A 12,119-nucleotide genomic window follows, 5' to 3' on the forward strand; every position below is an offset into this window, starting at 1 on the left:
GCTGGTGCACCTCTGACCTGAGGCCTGCGCACCTGCAGACCAGGCGTCTGGTGCTGCGTCCTTCCCTCCGCGAGCCACAGCCCTCCAAGCCCAGTAGGCCTGGGGGTCACCCACACCAGGGCTGAGCTTGAATGAGACGTCAGGCTCTTGGTAGCACCTGCCGGGCCTGATGGCTGGAGTCTGTGTCCCTCTTCTCTGCCTCTCGTGCCCACCAGGAGGGTGGGCCCTGGCTAACCCCTTCCCTAGTGGCCTGTCAGTGAGCCCAGCATCTGCCAGCCCCCCAACTGCATGGTCTGCCTGGGCACCCCACTCCTCAGCCCCTATTTATTATTTCACCCTGAATAGCACCTGGACACAGGGTCTGCAGGAAGGTGGCTTTTCAGACAGTGCTGGGCAAGTGAATGGGCACCATCCTGGCCCAGGCTCTCAGGCTGTGACCACGTCTCCCCCCAGGAAACAGCTTCCCCCCACCGAGACTGTAAATGTTCACCCTGGCCCATGGGACTCTCCCTCTCGCTGCCAAACCTGGAGCAGGACTTACATGGTGGGGCATGGACTCAGACCCCTGGCTGGAGCAGGGAGCCAACCAGCCCGGCAGCCTCCCCTCAGCATGAATGAACAGAAGACCTGCCATGTGGTAGGCCCGGCCCACCATCCTGCAAATCCCGCTGGTAGGGGCTGATGAAACAAGCAAGGGATCCAGGGCCGTGCACACCTCAGTCTGAATCTTGGTACTGTTGCTTCATTCATTGCTTTGCTAAGAGCATCCTGAATGCCTGCTCTGGGCCTGGCACTGAGCCAGGGTCTGAAATTTACAGTCAGGTGGGGATCAGTTGTCCTGCTGTGTGTTCTTGACAAGCCCTCTGATGGCTCTGAGCCTGGCTTCAGTCAGAGATGGGCAGAGCCCTACCGTGACAGCGCTGTTGGAAGGGCCTTGGCCAGGTGGGGGCGTCTATCCTCTGCCTGGGAAAGGGCTCCGTTCTCCTTTGGGATAAGCGGCAGCTCCGCCATCTCCTTTCTCCCAACCCCTTGGACACGTACTCGGAATCCAGAATCCACCAAGGGCCCTCCAGTGACCTTGGATGAGTCATACCACCTGTCCTTGCCCCACTGTTCTTCATCCCCTCCCATTGTTCTCCAGAGGGGCCCTGGGTTCAGAGAAGAGGAAGCGTCTTGATCAGGCTCAGTCATTCAGTCACCAGATACTTACTGAATCTGTGCCAGGTACCATCCCAGGGACGGAGGAGGCGCCAGTGAGCAGACAAACAAAAGCGCCTACAAAATACATACATTACATGTGGTACATTAGAAGGTGGGGAAGAGCATTCCAGGCACAGGGATCAGCAAGTGCAAAGGCCCTGCGGTGAGAATGAGACAGTGGTGAAGAGCGCAGGAGAGTGAGTGTGCTTGTCCCGAGGGAAAGGGGGCATCCACCACCACCCTTTTCCCCACCTGCCAGCTGGCCTGTTGGGGGACTGCCTGGAGGAGGTGGCTGAGTCAGGATGTGATAGAGACAGGCTGAGGGTCAGGCAGCGCTGAGGTTGAGTCAGGGGTCCCAGGAAGAACTGGGACTTTTGTTTTAATGGTGCACGCAGTGGTCTCAGGACTGAGTAACCCTGGTTCCCAGGCCAGATAATTGAAGACAGAGACTAAGCATCTGCATATTAGAGGTGGGTGGGGCTAGAGCCTGGAGAGGAGGGGGTGCTCGGGGTGCTCAGGGTTTGCTGCATCCTCACCAGGTAAGCCTGGAGTCAGCAGAGGGTCTGTCTCTGGGAGTGGTCTGCTCTTGGCACCAGGCAGCCACCCTCGGGACTGGGCAGTCTGGAAGCTGTTCCTGGCCAGTGCTTCCCACGCCTGACTGCTAGATGCTGATTCCCAGGCAGAAGGAACAGTGTGGAGGGGCTTTGGCCACTTGGATGGATGAGGTCTGGGTTAGAGACCAGGAACTTGTTTTCTTCGTTCTCAGTTGACAACCTACAAATGGCAGGTTTGGGGTGACTGTTCTGGCCACCGGGGTCCTAATGACCTCTGGACCACTAGGATCCGCACAGCCCTCTGCCCAGGACCTGGAGGCACAGCAGTCCTTCATAAAACCCGTTCTCGATGCACCCCCGTCACCTCCACCCCCACTTCACCGCTCCCCTCCACTGCCTGCCCAGCCCAGAGGGGCCGGGCTGAGGAGGCGCTCCAGCAGTGGTGTGATATGGTATTGGCCCCTGCCCTCCAGGGAGTCACCAGGTCTCTGCGAAGGCCCGGCAGGGCGGGGAGAAGCCCTGATGTACAAAGCCCTTAGTGAAGGGGCGGTTAGTAGGTAGGGACGGGGTCTGGCCATCACTGAAGAGCAAAGACCGAGTGACAGAGGTCGTGGGGTGCGCTCCTCCCCCATGCCAGACAGACAGGGGCCTGGGGGGACGCGAGGTGGGGGCCAAGGAGAGTGGCACGGACAGGCTGGCGGGCAGGGAAAGTGGAGAGAGGCAGCGCTGACGCGTCAGTGTGATCCCTGGCGCGATAATCGGGTGGACGGACGACAGGCCGGACACGTGTTTGGGTAGAAGGTGGGTGGATGGAGAGAGAACGGATGAATGAATGAATGGCTGCGTGGGCGGTGAGCAGCCCGGCGAGGGGCGGGCAGCCAGGCGCTCAATCACAGCCCCGGGGCGCCGCGCCCGCCGGCTACGCGCAACCCTCCCCCTCCCCCGCCCCGCTCGCCCCACACCTCGGCCCCGCCCGGGGCGCGTAATTCCGCGTCCCTGGGGCTCTGGGGCCGCTACGGCGGCGGCCCGGGACTGGGGCCAGGAGGGCCCGCCCCTCGGCCGCGGGGGAACCGGAGGTACGGTCCCGCCTCGAGGCCCCGGCCCCGCGCTTCTTTGTCTCGGCCTGGTCCTCCACCGTCTCCGGACCCCCACCCGCCTCGGCGGGCAGTCCTCGCCGCGCGCTTCTGGGCTGCTCGCGGATCTCCAAGCCTCGGTCCCCGCTGCCCCCAGCCCGTAGGTGTCTCCCCGGCCCGGTCGAGTCCTCCAAACCCGGTGCCTCTAGGACCGCGGGGCCGGCCAGTGCCAGGATCTCTAAACTGCGTCTCTGGAGCGGGGGTCGGAGGGGGGGCGGGATGCGGGTCCCCGGGTCTTCGCCTTCTCTCCTCCGCCACCACTCGCCGCGCTGTGCTGGGACCCCTGAGCGGCCTGTTCGTGCCTCTGCGGCGGTGCGGTCCTTGGCGCCACGCGGACCCCCTCCTCCAGCCAGGCCTCGGCCCCGCACACAGAACACTGCCCCGCTAGTCCCACACAAGACCGCGTGCGGGCGCACCCCAACCCCTCGCTGGTCCCCCGCCCCTACAACCGCAGCTTCACGCAAACAAGCCCTCACGTAGACACGACACCCCTCAGACACACTCGGGCCCACGCAGACACAATCCCATACGCGCACAACCTCACGCAGACACGGCCCACACAGGCGCAGTCCCGCAGCCCTTGATAAACAATCGCACACAAACAACCCCACGCAGGCACCGCATCGCTTAGTCCCCCCGAGACCCAGAAGCACATTCACAAGCTCGCAGCAGGCCCCCACGCCCCGTGACATTCACACGGGGGCAGACCAGAAATACACAGCCACACTGATAAACACACGGACCCGAGCGCGCAGCCAGGAGCTCACCCACGGGCTCGTAAGTCACTGGGAAAATATTAAAGCGTCCCCTCCCTCCCCTTCCTTCTCTGACGCGCGCGCGCGCCCGCGCGCACGAAGACACTTACCACCCCCCCAGCCCCCGACCGCCCCGGGTCCCTAAGCTTCCTAACCAGTGACCCTGAGCCCCGCGGTGAGAGCCGCCGGAGCGTCTCCCCGGCGCCCCCTCCTCCCGCTCCCTTCAGCTCCTAGTCCTCCCCCGCCCCCTCCCTCCTGCCCCCTCAGCCTCCTCCCCTCCCCCGCGTCTGGGGCGCGGGCTGCGCGCAGCCAAGCCCCTCATCGCGCGCCCCTCCCCGCGCGCGCCCCGCGCCCGCATCGCGCTTGGCGAGTGGATGCGGCCATGGGGCGGTCTCTACCTCCTGTCCCCCGGTGGCCCGTGAATAATGGCTACTGAGGGCGCTCGCAGGGGCTGCTGAAAAGGAAACACGGGGCGCGAGAGGCGCGGCGCGCGCGGGAGCGCGAGGGAGAAAAAAGCGAGCGAACGGCGGGCGGAGAGAAAGGAATCGTGCGAGCGCTCACATTTTTTTCTCCCAAAGATCTCATCCGGCCGCCGCGTTCTGGAAGAGACGAGGGGACAGCGCGCGCGAGCAGAGGAGGAGAGGCCGCGCGGGGAAGGGAGGCGGCGAGACGCGCAGCGCCCGCGCCCGGGAGACCCAGGAGGAGCCCGCAGGTATTGTTGGCGGCGAAGCTTTGTGTCTTGGTGGGTGGGGGGACGATCCGGGCGCGAGGGCTCCCGAGGAGGCTGCCGGCCGGGGTCTCCGCCCGCCCCCGGCACCCCTCCTACCGCGCCGCGGTCTTGGCTGGAGTTGCAGACCTGCCTGTTTGGGGTTTTCCACGGGTTTTCCACACCCGTTGAGGGAATCGGTCTCAGAAGGAATTTCTTTTTTTTTTTGGCCGCAGTTTGGTTGTGCTGGGCATTTCCCCCTCCCCTTCTCTCCACCACACACTGGTGAGAGGTCTTGGCGACCGTGGCACAGGCCGAAGGCTGAGGGCTGAGATGGCGGGGCTGGTGGCCGCGGACCGGAGGGGAGGGACGCGGGGAGGAAGGAGTTTTGCTCAAGTTCGCAGTCTGCGCCGCGGAGCTGGTCAGGCGGGGAGGGTCGGCTGCGCGCCCTGTCCTGCTCCGGGCCACCGGTGGGAAACTTCCCTAGAGCGCAGCCTCCCGGGGGACTCGGCGCCCCCGACGCCTCGGGCGCTCACTCCGGCCGCCTGGGCCCCGCCTCGCCGCCCGCGAGCACCGAGGTCGCGCTCTCCCCGCCCCCGCCTTCCTCCTCCCCCGGCGGCTTCCGGATCTGGACCGGGCAGGAGGAGCGGCTCCGAACACTTCCCCCGGAGACCCCTCCCCACTGGCTGCGATAGTCCCCTGCCCTGGCACCCCCGCTTCGCGCGCGCCCCAGTGGCCAGGCTGACAATGAAACCTCGCGCCTGTGCGGTTGTGGGGAGAGGTCGGAGCTTGGTCTGGGGGGGGTGGGGAGCGGGGGCTGCTAACCCCAGGAACCCGGAGCGGGGACTTCTTGGGGGTGGGGCTTGTTTGGGTTAGAGACGTTGACATCGGGTGGGTCGGGCGGGGTGGGGTGCGCGGTGGCCACCCGAGGCTCGGGTTCGGGGGGCCGGGGTCGCGGGTTCCAGCCTCTCTTGGGGTTGGTGATTGGCTGGTGAGTGGAGGCACGTCGAGTCCCCCTCCCCCCATCAGCCACTCCCCCCCCCTCCCGTACAATGCGGGCTTCAGAGGTGATCCTGAGGGTGATGTGTGTGTGTGTGTGAGTGTGTGTGTGTGACGGGGTGTTTGTCTCCTGCGGTCCACAGCAGGCGCTGCTCCTTGACCCGGAGATCCGACCCTCGCCCCTCCCCTAGGGGCTGGGGGCGGGGAGAAGGGGGTGGGAACTTCTCCTTTCCCGCCTGGGCACTGCGATGTGAGTGCTACCCTAGAAAATTTCTGGGGACCGCAGGCCTGGGGGGGCTCAACGCAGAGTGGGGACCGCAGGGTCAGCGGGGTCTCTGCACAGAGAGCGCTCCATCCCTCTGCGCCTTGCGGGGAGGGGCGGGGTGGAAAGGGCCAAGGCTAGTTGGAGTGGGAGTGGGGGCAGAGAGCCCGTGGAAATCTGTCTTCATTACGTTCCAGAGAGCAGCCCCCCCTTTTCTTCCTAGGGTAGGGAGCAGGCCCAGGGATGGGACTGCCAGCCCCGGCAGGTGAAGGAAATCCTTCTATTCAAAGAGGGGATCCTGGTGGGGGTGGGGGTGGGGGTGGGGGGCGGCACGGGAAGGCTGTTCTGTGGCTCCATCCAGGCGTGGAGAGAGTTAATCCTCCCCGGACCCTGTCAGCCCCAACCCAGGAGGCTGCAGTGGGGACCCTTTGAGCTCACAGCATGTTCCCACCCTGTATTCCCACCAGGTGGAGGGGTGCCTTCTCAGGACCTCCCTCTGAGCCCAGAGAAGGTGCTGCAGTGGGAGAGCCTGGGAAAGCTGGTGCAGCCGGAGCCTATGGCCTCGTGGGGGGACTCTCCCCACTCCTGCAGCCGCACCGTGAAGGTCGGTTTCTGACCGGAAGGCTAGACCCTGAGATCCTCACAGCTGAGGGCCAGCCTGGGAGGTCACAGGAAGGCAGGATTGGTTTCTACTCACTAGAGCCCCTGTAGGGTCCATGCCCCCGGGTGCATTCCTGGGGGGGGGGGCGCGTCTTCCTCCTCCACTGGTTCCCTTTCCTGCAGGTGAGAGCCGGACCTGGCCACAATGGACACTGGGCTTTGGCTGGACAGACACAGGGATGAATGAACCAGTAATGAATGAATGAATAAATGAATGGAAAGGGAAAGTTTCTCAATTGGAGGTGTTCATTTTTTTAAAATGATTTTTCAATATTTATGTTTTAAAATATGATTAATGGGAAAATCTGAAAAATAGAGAAAAATAAAAAAGGTTATGGATAGTCTCGGTGGGCTGTGACAGTGTTAGTATTTTGATGTCGTTTTCCGCAGTCTTTTCGGCTTGGTGGCTGGGTTGTTTTTTAGCGACTTGTCGGCACTCTCTCTGTTCAGACGTATATCCTGCTCTCTTCGTTGGCGCTCATGGGAGCCTTTTCCTGTTTTGTAACCAACTCTTCATAAACACCGCGGTTACTGTCTTCAGGCTTTTCCAATCGGGTGGATGCGCCACCATTTACTTAATATTCCCCTTTTGTTCCATGTTCTGGTTGCCCCTGATGAACGAGGTAGTGGATTTCTTCGTGTGGAGAGCTTTTTTTTTTTTTTTTGATGTTTAAGACGATTTCCTCAAAATGACGCTGCTCACGCCTGCAGTGGAAGAAACAGGCTCCTCTTTTTTCCCCTGATAAGTGGGACACTGTTACACTTCCTCTCCACAATCCAGAACCTTCTTTCAGAACTGAAAGAGCCTCGGCAGTGAATCACCTGTCTGAACTCCCTCCTTTGACAAGAAGGAACGGGAGCCCAGAGGGAAGTGAATTCCAAGGTCACATAGCAGCCAAGAACAGGGTGCTGATTCGCCCTTTGGTTTCCAAATTCAGGAAGAGGGGGTCCTGTAGGCTGGCCTTGCCCATTTCACAGACGGGAGCACTGAGACCCCAGGAGAGGAGGAGCACCCACTCACCTCTGATGTTGATGTCTGGAGCACCAGACAGGCTCCTTAGCCCTTTTGTCTCACACATTGGCTATGGCCACAATGTCTACGGTGCCTGGGGCCACCCAAGGTGCCAGCCTGTGATTGGCCAGCAGTGGATTCCCTGCTGCCCCTGCCCCATGGCTCCCCCTTCCTCTCTGCCATCACATTTTTCAGGAGGAAAAGCTGAGGAGCCAAAGCAGATGCAGAGAGAGAGTGGGACGGCAGATGTCAGAGGACCCCCTTGGTCGTGCCCCTGCCCTGGCCTTCAGTCCTAGTAATTCTGGGTCTTTTCTGGGGCTGGGGCGGGTGTTGGCACAGACCCTGCAGCGGGGGAGAGGGGAAAGACCAGCGACATCTCAGCTGCTCCCTCTGGCTTGGCTTGACCCCAGCAGGTCCCTGGGGAGGAAGGGAAAGGGAGGGGAGAAAGAGGAGAGGAAAGGAAGGTTGGGAGCAGAGATGCTTGGAGAGAAAGAAAAGAATTAGAATGGTGGGGGAGAAAATGGGGAAGGAAGGAATCTGGTTAAAGCAAAAGGAGAGAGGAAGCCCCCGCCCCCCAGGCCCATTGCGCACCCATGGGAGCGACTGAGGGCAGGGCTCCCAGTGGGGGAGCTAGGGCTGCTCAGAGCTGTGTGCCCTGGTCAAGGTGGAGTGGAACAGCTCTTTAGGGGGCTCAGGAGGATCCAGACCAGGTGGGTGGCAGGGAGGCGGCAGCTCCTTTGGTCACAGGTTCCGGTGGGGCAGGTGGTGGGGCACCCCATGTCAGAGGCCAGGGCCAGGGGTGCGTGTGGGGTGAGGTGATTATGGCTCTGACTTCTCATCACGAGGACAAGGGCCTTGTGTCACCCCTGGAAGGAGCCCTTCCGTGAATGTGGGTATTTGGGCCTTTCTGTTGTGTCTCAACTTGGACGCCTTCCCGTGTGCCTGCGTGTGCATATGTCTGTGTGTCTGATCCTGTTTATGTATTCTTGGGGGTCGGTATGCCTGCCAGCCTGGGTGTGTACGCCCTTGTATTCTGTGTGCCTCGGGCCCTGTTTTTATATTCTCGGGCACATATGCGTGCATGCATACCTGTGTGTGTGTGAATCTGTGTGTGTCCCTGTGTGTACATGTCTATGGGTCTCTGATCCCGTGTGCGTTTCCGGGGGACAGTGCACCCTCGAGCTTGGGCACGTGTGTGTCTATCTGTGTGTGGGCACACACTGCTCCTCCTAATGGCCCCGAGAGGGATGCAGGCACCAGGCTTCTGTGCCGCTTTCAAGGTTGCAGCTGGGTGGGTGAACTGGGGGGCGGCCTTCGACTGGGAGGGGGGTGGGGGGAGGCAAAGAAATTCTTAAAAGACCATCTTCCCTCTGGTCTCCAAGGAGATCAGCCTGTGAAATGATCCGCACGTTAATTAAAAATGATTATATCCTGATTGAGCCATTCCTGCTCACGTCCCCCAGCCAGGAAGAGGCTGGGGCTGCGGCGAGAGAGGCAGGACGTGGCAGGGTCCCTGGGTCCCACTGCGGCAGGGCCGGCTTGGGACCTGGCCCCTGGAGGGGAGCGGCCCTGGGGGGCAGGTGGCGAGGCACTGGGGGTACGTGCCCACAGCTGATTTGAGCTTTTGGTTTGAATTTTGAAGACACTCACCCCTGGTTGTGTCCTCTGAGGTCCATGGAGCTCCTGCCAAGAGGTTGAGGTTTAGAGCCGTCCTCCTGTGAGTGTGGACATTTGGGCATTTTATGCTGTGTCTTTGTGCTGTGTGTGTGCACACCTATTTGTGCCTCTGTGTGTGTAGGGATGGCACTACCAGCCCTGTGGATCCCTATTCCTCTGTGCCGGGCACTGGGCCTGTTTGCCCAGATCCTGCGAGTCAGCATTTGTGGTTCCGGCTTTTTAGAGAAGTGGCATGCTTGAGGTCATGGAGCCAGAGGTTGGGGACCAAGTCCTCTATTCCCAAGACCCAGACTCCCTTCTAGCTACCAGCTGCCCCCAGACTTCCATGATGAGGGGTGTTCCCTCTGCATGGCCCCTGGGAAGCTGAGGTGCCCAAGGGTAGGCCTTGTCATTCTCACAGCACTCCTTATGTTGTTCATTCTGAGGTCCGAGCTGCACGGGGTGCAGGGCTGTGATGTCCAGACATGTGGCAAGCACATGACTGGCCAGCTGGAGTGGGCTGTGCTCCCCTCCTTCCCACGGCCATCCACTCTGGCTGATGACCAGGGCAGACCAGCTACAGGTGCCCTGTGAGACTGCTGGGTCTACCCACACTTCTGGGTCCATGCTGCCGAGCCCTTTCTGGAAAGGTCTGGATCAGGTCCCACTGCCTGGCCTGGTTGTCTGGCTCCCATTAAGCCCTGCAGTAATGGAACAAGTAGTCATAGGAAGAAGAAGGCAGGAGACTCTCAGCCCACACCCCAGAATCAGGTGGTGGTGTGGTTCACCAGAGGGAGGCACTCGGGTGAACCAGGACACCTGGTGTTTGTGTCCAGAAGGTGGCCTGCCACCCTGCCCCTTCCACTCCACGCAGTGGGCACCAGCCTGTGTGCCCAGGAGCCTTGAGCACACGAGCCAAGGCCTCTCATGCTTCCTCGAGCCTCCCTTTCCCCTTTGTACAGTGGGAGCATAGCTCTTTCCTGACCAGACTGTCAGGAAGGTAAGAAAAACCAGGTCAAGTCTGTTCAAGACCCGTCCCACAGAGGGGAGTGGACTGGAGGGGACTTGGCTGCACCCAGATGCACAGAGAGGCGCGTCTGTCCGTTCAAGGCACCGGTGTGTTGCCTCGGCAGGGGCCCTGGGTCTGGTGGCCTCTGGGAGGGAGACGCACTGCTGCTCCCTCAGGATTTCTGGGAAGCCGACTGGGTTGAGGTGGTTGTCCTCTCAGTAGTGCCTCCAGGGGACTCAGACATTCGCTGGACTCACCCGAAGCTCCATTACCAAAGGCAGAGAGTCTGCAAAGGGGGGCTGTTCCTGCTGGATCAGGTCCCACAGTCTGAGGGAAGCCTGGCCATGGGAGGGTTCTGGGGCCAGAAACGGTGTCATGAGGAGTTAGAGGCACGGATGGGACCAGAAAGGTTCTCTGTTTTTTCTCAAGGGCAGCACTCAGGGAGACAGAGAGAGGCAGATGTCGGCTCCTCCCAGGAAAAGCCTTTCGTCCCGAAGCTGGAGGAGACCCTGCCTGCTTAGGTGCCCCTGCGGGGTTCCGTCCCCTAAGCACCTCGACCCACGTGGTATCAGCCTTCTTGCCTCTCCCCGGGCCAGAGGTGCTTCCCGTCCCCTCCGTCACTCACGCCGAGGCCCTGCTTATCCGCAGGCATGTCACCCCGGGAGAGTGACCAAGGATGAGCTCGGGTCTGCACAGCTCCAGGGTCTCCACCCTCCAGCCCCCACGGGGCCAGTGGGCAGAGCTTCTGAGGGCGGGCGCTGCAGCTCAGCTTTCACAGGTGGCCTTTGGGGATGCAGCCCAGCAGCTGCACCTTCTTAGGAAGGTTCCAGTTCCCTCACCTTCTTAGGAACTGGAACTCAGATATTCACGTGATGTCTGGCTTGGGTGTGCTGTCACCTAGGCTGGCAACTCGCCTGTGGCCAGATTCAGAGCACAGGCCCCATTTGCAGCCTCCAGGTTTCATCGCTGTTACCCGGGGGTCACTGTCACCGCCCCCTGTTCAGGCTTGAGAATGGTGCCAGCCTCATGCACTTGCGCCCTGCTCCCACATAGAGTGAGGGTTTGCAAATGGAGGGCACACTGGGACCGGACCAAGTGCCCACCTACCCTGTTCTCCTGCACACACAGCTGGGGTCCCAGCTGCTCCCACAGCCAGGCTGGGCGGGCATCTGATGGGCGCCGGGGTCACAGGTCAGGCTCATTTCCTTCCTCGGGCCCTGCACCCAAGGAGTCAGGATGGTCTCCAGGAGGAAGGAGCACACTTTTCAGCCGGCCTGGAGGTGGGACAGGGCCTGGAGTAGAGGGCTCTGGGAGCAGGAGAGCTGGAGTCCGGGGTGGAGGCTGAAAGGAGTCTGGGTCCAGCGGGGTCCCACTGGAGCAGAGCGAGGACCAGAGTGACCCGCCAGGGCCTGAGTGTGCTCCCTGAGAACGCCGCCTCCCCAGTCCTTGCTTGTGGCATGTGGACCGGAGGGAACTTCCTCCTCCTGTGGCCTCCTGCCCCCGGAGCTGGGAGCTGCTGTGCAGACCTGGGGCGCCGTTCCCCAGGGAGGCGGGGGCCTGCAGCTGAGCCTGTGTATGCCCTAGCCAGAGGGATTACAGAGTCTCGGCTGGTGAGGGAGGTGGTGGGCCTCCGGGACCAGTAATTAAAGCCCAGCAGATGATAATTCCCTAAAAGAAAGCTCAGCAGGAAGAGGGAGGAGGGGCCCAGAGAGGGCAGGAAGAGTCAGGGTGGTAGGCCGGGGGAGTGGACAGAGGACCGGTACCTGGAGTCCTGCTGTTCAGAGCATCCTCTCTGTGTGACCTCCCTCTGCTGGGCCCCAGCACTTAGCTGTTTCCTGTCTTCAAACTCCCTGTGAAGGAAGATTTCCTGTTGTCTGCGTCTTTCAGAGGAAGAAACCAAGGCCCAGAGGAGGCCCCTGTGGGACAAGGTCCTCGGGGCCAGTAAGAGTCTTAGCAGGGAAGACCAGGATGACGTCCAGGCTGGGCAGATCTTCCCACCCCTCCCTCTGTCTGGGGAGGGGCAGGGGTCCTGGCATCACGGCTCACAGTGTGGTGGCTGGAGGGGGTCGGCCACCTGGCATCACCTGGCATCACCTGCCACGCGACTCGGCAGGATCGCCCCTCCTTGGGGATCTACCCACCTGTCCGGGGCTCCGATTGTCCTGGGGTTTCC

The 12,119-nt window shown here is 61.6% G+C and overlaps 1 protein-coding gene across 3 annotated transcripts in view; it reads left to right on the plus strand.

The window, feature by feature from the left end:
- RAI1 (retinoic acid induced 1) overlaps nt 1-12,119 on the plus strand; it is a 106,958-nt gene that overhangs the window by 35,744 nt on the left and 59,095 nt on the right. For all 3 annotated transcript variants that reach the window (XR_008713010.1, XM_055576309.1, XM_055576307.1), the window contains one exon: nt 4,221-4,354. The gene's annotated coding sequence lies outside the window, so the exon portion shown is untranslated. The remainder of the gene's footprint in view (nt 1-4,220; nt 4,355-12,119) is intronic.

The sequence above is a fragment of the Bubalus kerabau genome, chromosome 4 (assembly GCF_029407905.1).
Source record: "Bubalus kerabau isolate K-KA32 ecotype Philippines breed swamp buffalo chromosome 4, PCC_UOA_SB_1v2, whole genome shotgun sequence".
Taxonomy (NCBI): Eukaryota; Metazoa; Chordata; class Mammalia; order Artiodactyla; family Bovidae; genus Bubalus; species Bubalus kerabau.